At 41.6% G+C, this 6,485-nt stretch overlaps 1 pseudogene; it reads right to left on the bottom strand.

Annotated features, from left to right (window-relative positions):
• Positions 1-241: 241 nt before the first annotated feature.
• LOC126497276 (60S ribosomal protein L10-like) lies at positions 242-886 on the bottom strand (annotated as a pseudogene).
• Between the last annotated feature and the right edge of the window lie 5,599 nt (positions 887-6,485).

Raw genomic sequence — 6,485 nt, 5'->3', positions numbered from 1 at the left:
TCAAAATAAGATCTGAGAAGATATGTGAGTTTCTGGTTTAGAAAGTTGTAGTGAGGAGTGAGGGGCTGCTTCCTTGCCGCCCCAGCTCCCGGTTGCCTGGCTAGCTTATGCCCGGAAATAATTACAAGGAAACTGTATTCTTTTTTTTTTTTTTTAAAGCAGATTGGATGTGAGATTTATTTCTGAACATGATTTGGCCAAGCAGTGTTTTAATTAATACAGGAGAGCACCGCGAAAGCCCTCAGGAGTGTAGGGCTTGCCACTTGTCCAGGGGACCACGATTAGGAATATATTTGACCCCACAGCCATCAGGAATGAGTTGCTTCTCAGCAACCATGTCTTCAAATTCATCTGCATTAAACTTAGTAAAGCCCCATTTCTTTGAGATGTGGATCTTCGGGCGGCCAGGGAATTTGAACTTGGCTCTACGAAGAGCCTCAATCACATGTTCCTTATTCTGCAGCTTAGTGTGGATGGACATGATGACCTGGCCAATGTGAACCCTGGCCACTGTGCCCTGGGGCTTCCCAAAAACACCACACATGCCTGTCTGGAGCCTGTCAGCCCCAGCACAGGACAACATCTTGTTGATTCGGATGACATGAAAGGGGTGAAGCTTCACTCGAATATGAAAGCCATCCTTGCCACAACTCTTTACCATGTATTTGTTGGTACAAATACGGGCAGCCTCCAGAGCTTCGGAAGAGAGTTGTTCGTATTCATCTAACACCATGTGGCCACAAAGCGGGAATTCATCAACTTTTGCCTTCTTCTGTCCTAAGTCAAAGATGCAGATTTTAGCATCAGGGACACCTCAGCAGAAGCGAGACTTTGGGTACAGCTTGTTCTTACAATACCAGTAACACCGGGCAGGGCGGTGACCCATGATGACAATAGGGCCGTCAGTAGCACACCCGAGGAAAAGAGGAAACTGTATTCTTTTAAATACTGCCTGGCCCGTTATCTATAGCCTCTTATTGGCTAATTCTCACATCTTGATTAACCCATTTCTATTAATCTGTGTAACACCACAAGTAGCTTACCAGGAAAGATCTCAACCTGCGTCTATCTGGAGTGGGAGAATCATGGTGACTGCCTGACTAGGCTTCTTTCTCCCAGCATTCTGTTCTGTTTACTCTGCCTACCTAATTTTCTGTCCTATCAAAGGGCCAAGGCAGTTTCTTTATTTAACCAATGAAATCAACACAAAACAGAAGACTCTCCCACATCAGGAAGTCAAGTGACTTCATTCCCCATGGCTAGGCATCCCTCTCACCACTTACGTTCATACTCCTTGTAAGCTGTGTTCTTTCCCAACACAGAATCCAGCCAAAATATAAGCAGCCAAGGGCTAATGTCACCAGAGCATCCTTCTTACATTAATGTAAGAGACATTTCAATGGAGAAGGAATAAATTCGCCTTGACTTTACAACTTGACAAATAAGAATGAATTGGATAGAATGTGGGTCTGTGAAATAGTGGTGCAACTCTGGTCCCAGGTTCTCAAAATCTTATTTCCTAGAATCGGGAATTAAAACTTACAAAATCATGTAGCAAATTGTCTTATTTCCTACTGTTCATTTCATGAAATAGATTACATGTATGAAATATTTTGTATTGCCAGAGGTGGAACACACACACACACACACACACACAAAACGTTGGTGGAGACTGCTCATTCATTCCTGGCTGCCCAGACTTGAAACAACCACACAGAAATGGTATTAATTAAATCTCTGCTTGGCCCATGAGCTCTAGCCTTTTATTAACTAGCTCTTATATCTTAAATGAACCCATTTCCATTGTTTCATATTTTATCACGAGGCTTGTTGGTTAACCAGCAAGGTTCCCACATGTCTGTCTCCTATGATGACTCCATGGCATCTTGTTGACTCTGCCTTCTTTCTAGAAGCATTCATATTAGTTTTCCCACTTAGTTCTATTCTGCCCTGTCATAGGCCAAAATAGCTTCTTTATTAACCAATGACATTCACAGTAGACATAACTTTTCAGAATGCAGGGGGAGTCAGTAAGAAGCCATGTAGCTGTCACTGGAGACAGATGCCTCCACTGGAGCCTGCTGAAACTTTGCCAGTAGGCCACAAATTTGTGGTGATGCATAGATTAATGGAGATGGGTTACTTTAGAATATAAGAACTAGCTTATTACACTTAATACATTTAAGCTGTTGGCCAAGCAGTGTTGCAATTAATATAGTTTCATTGTGATCATTTAGAGTCTGGGTAGCAGGGAATGAATGAGAAGCCTCCAACATACATACACATATACATACATACATACATACATACATACACACACACATGTTAGGCAAACATTTTTCCACTGAGCTGCATTCTCAGCCTTGGAAATAATGGGCTAAAATCAGATAGTGTTCTAAATATTTGGACTGTGTAATCATTAAGATGTTTTCCAAATGAAATCTTGTGATTTCCATAGTGGAATACCTTGATTTTGAGCAGAACAAAATGAAATTTCAATGTCTTGTACAAGAAACACAAAAGCAATTATTTGTCTGATGAGGACATATGAACAACTGGCAGTATATCTGGCACTATACTTGAACAATCAAGATTATGCTGGGATCTTAGTGCGCCTGTCTTAGGTTCAGAGGATGGCAGTGTGAGTGGACACACTTGTGATCATTTTAGATTTACACCATCGATTACTATATGGAGCACAGACCTAAACAGAGAACTCTCAACAGAGGAATCTAAAATGGCTGAAAGACACTTAAGGAAATGCTCAACATCCTTAGTCAAAAATACAAATTGAAACAACTCTGAGGTTCCATCTTAATCTGTAAGAATGGTCAAGATCAAAAACACTGATGACAGCTTATGCTGAAGAGGTTGTGGTGTAAAGGAAACATTCCTGCATTGCTGGTGGGAGTGCAAGCTGGTAATGCTATCTTAAGATCTAACAATAACAATGTAGCTGAATTCCATAATCTAAGGTCTTTGCAACTGTAGCAGGAGGGAGTTGAAGGGACAAGGAGGGGCAATAACTCCCCTTCTTCTGGCGAAGCTGTTTGACTGTTAGTGACACACGAGTCCTATAGAAGTTCCTATACTCAAGACTGTGATTTCCATATTTGCCATCTCCACAGGCTTTGTGCCAGCTCATTCCCTTTTCATTACTCCCCTGGACTCTGTACAGCCAATGAGCCAATGCAAACTCATATTTCCTTGTATATGATGTATATCTTACATAAACACTTCCTTTCAAAAGACCTCATCTTATGTCTTGTTGATTCCTTCAAGCCTGTGAGTCTCATCTGAGGGAACTCCTCTGAGACACAGCATCTTCTCTCTCTCTAGAAAGCTCTATGGGTCCTTTAGGAAGGGTACGAGTTCCTCTTTTGTTCTCATCACCAAGGGTGTACACTCAATGTCATTACTTTACTGCACCCTGCCCTTCTTGAGAAGAGGTCTATTTCAGTTTCCACATTCCATGAACACAACCCAGTATTACTGCCTTAGTAGTTGCTCATAAAAACTCCCTGTGAAGCCTGGCATTTTCTATGAGTGTCTCCTCCAAAGGACCATGAGAGCCAACTGCACTTCCACATTGCATAAATTTCAGAAAAATCCCCCATTCCATTTTTATTGCCATTCTTCTCTACACTATGTCTAACCATTTCATCTCTCTGCCTTCGTTTATCTACCATTTTTTTTTCTCATGAACCTTGGCAAATATGGAACACAGAAGGAATTTAAAGACTGAAAGATTATTTCGTGCTACAGATCGGAATATATGTTCCATCATGGTGGAGAAATTTTGTGAGTAGCAGTGGGGAGCAACTGGTCACATTCCATTCACACTGCAAAGAGATATGCTGGTTCCATCCTGTCCTCAGTGTTTTTTTTTTTTTTTTTCTTTTTTCAGTCTAGGTCTTCAGCCCATAGGCTGGTGTTGCCCAAATTCAGAGTAGATCTTCCCACCACTGACATACTCTAAAGTGGGTCTCTTAGGTGAATCCAATCCCTCTGTCCTAATTGCCTTCTGATAACCTGTAAGGAGCATTCAGGATAAATTTCAGCATCTAGCTTACAACTTATACCTTTGGTCTGGGCCTCTGTCTGGTTTCCTGTTCTTCCTATCCATCCTTACACATCCACACATATACACACTTACAGACCTACTTGTGGTTTCCTGTAATTTGTAGAAGGAGCAGCAGGCTGCGTTCCTGCCACCAAGCTCTCGGCCCTCTGGCTAGCTTATGCCCCAAAATAACAACACACAAATTGTATTCTTTTAAACACTGCCTGGCCCATTAATTTCAGCTTCTTCTTGGCTAATTCTCACATCTTGCGTTAGCCCATATTTAGTAATCTTACCAGTAAAGATTCTAGCCTACATCCATCTTGGGCTGGAGCTTCATCGCGTCTGCCCTGGAGATCCGAGGCATGGTGTCTTACCTCACTGCCTTCTTCTTCCCAGTACTTTGTTCTGTCTACTCCACCTACCTAATTTTCTGACCTATCAGACCAAGCAGATTTCTTTATTGATTAATCAATGAAACAACAGATTGACAAATGACCTTCCCACATAAGTAATTTATGCTTTAATTTTTAAACTTTTACACACACACATGCACTCTTTTTGCCTAATGAGTAGGTTTTGTTGTTATTGTTATATTTACAGCATTAGCAGAAGGAATTCATAGAATTTCATGAAGTAAGTAAAATAAAGCAGGTTTTAAATAGCTGTTGATAATTATAAATTTGATTAATGTAATCAAAACTGACTTCATAATTGATGAGACCTAGGATGAAATAAAAATCAAGATGACTTGGTTCAAAATTAGGTAAAATTTCAAAAGAGCAACAGTAGTTCATGGGAACTTGCTCATGACCATTCTATGTGTGGACAGAATTTGTCTGAGGAGGCTGAATAGCCCTGGACCTGTTCCTGACAACGTCTATCCAAAATGCTGAAGTGCTCTTCGTTAGATGGCTAAGAATATGGTTGGGCACACATTTTAATCACTGAAAACTTTATCTTTCTGAGTGGTTTAATACACATCTGCTTTTTTTGAACTAAAGGACTGACCTAACCCCTTTAGAAAAGGATTAGGGTGTTATCTCATGAATGGTCGCTGTCAGTCTGCAGGTATACACTTGTCTATTTGAGATGCCTTTCTTCCAACATCCTCTTCACCCAGTTGGGTTCTGTGTTCTCTTGAAGCATTGTTCCCTCTCTAATAAAGACGATTTCTTCCAGCGCATCCTTCTTACTGATAAGGACCTTTGATGTCCTAGAGAGGGCAACTCTGCTGCCAACAGCATACTATCCACATTGACTTTTCCTACTCATTTTACAAAAGAGCAAACAGAATCTGGGAAAGTCACGTAGTTAGGAAATCAATGTTTTCTGATAACATGTGCTCCCAGTTCCCTTTCCTGATGATCTAGCTCATGCACATTCTGCTCTAACCTGATCATAGTCATTTACTGCGTAGCATGCTTAGTACTGAACAGTCTCACCAACTCTCTTGAGGTCTATCTAGAACTCACATGTATCTGACCTTGATCTTGGATATGATAAGGATGTATGACCCAGTGCATGCTACAAACTTGTGTTTATATCTCTATCACTGAGAGTGAAACATAAGTCAAAATGACTCATTTAAGAATCTGTGGCAAGTGGGGCAGTGGTGGGGCATGTCTTTAATCCCAGCACTTGGGATGCAGAGGCAGGTGGATCTCTGTGAGTTTGAGGCCAGCCTCATCTACAGGAGCTAGTTCCAGGATAGCAAGGGCTGTCTTGAAGAAAAAAAAGAATCTTTGACAAACTGTCACAAAATATGGAAGGCATTTCTTATGCAACTTGATTGGCTGTGATGCTGATGCCCTTGGTGTCATGAGAGAATGGCTTCAGGGGTAAAATGACCATCTTAATCATACACTTTCAAAATACTTGGCAGTTTGTATATCAGAATCACACTTTATTGTTTTTTAATATCAATTTATATTTTAAGAATTTCAATGTATCCTTGCTCGTGTTCTCCCTCCATCTGCTCCTCATTGGGACCTTGGGAGCTCAGTCCAGTACCCCAGTGTGGGTCTCTGTCTCTATCTCCATCCATCACCAGATGCAGGTTCTATGGTGATATGGAAGATATTCGTCAGTAATGCTATAGGATAGGGTCATTTCAGGTTCCGTATCCTCAGCTTCCCAAGGGACTAACTGGGGACATCGCCTTGGGCTCCTGGGAGCCACTCTAGGTTCAAGTCTCTTGCCAACCCCAAGATGGCTCCCTTAATTAAGATATGTGCTTCCCTGCTCCCATATCCAACCTTCCTTTATCCCAATCTTCCTGTTTCCCCAAGTTCCCCCCATACTCCCCTTCTCACTTTCCTCTCCCCATCCCCCCTTATCCCCAACCCACCCCACCCCCAAGATCTCAATTTTCTCCCCGGCAATTTTGTCTACTTCCCATAGCCAAGAGGATAACTGTATG

This window comes from Alexandromys fortis, unplaced genomic scaffold (assembly GCF_014885135.2).
Source record: "Alexandromys fortis isolate MF-2015 unplaced genomic scaffold, M_Fortis_MF-2015_v1.1 scaffold_21, whole genome shotgun sequence".
Lineage (NCBI taxonomy): Eukaryota > Metazoa > Chordata > Mammalia > Rodentia > Cricetidae > Alexandromys > Alexandromys fortis.
The sequence above is the reverse complement of the archived record's forward strand: the minus strand, read 5'-3'. Positions and strand labels throughout refer to the sequence as shown.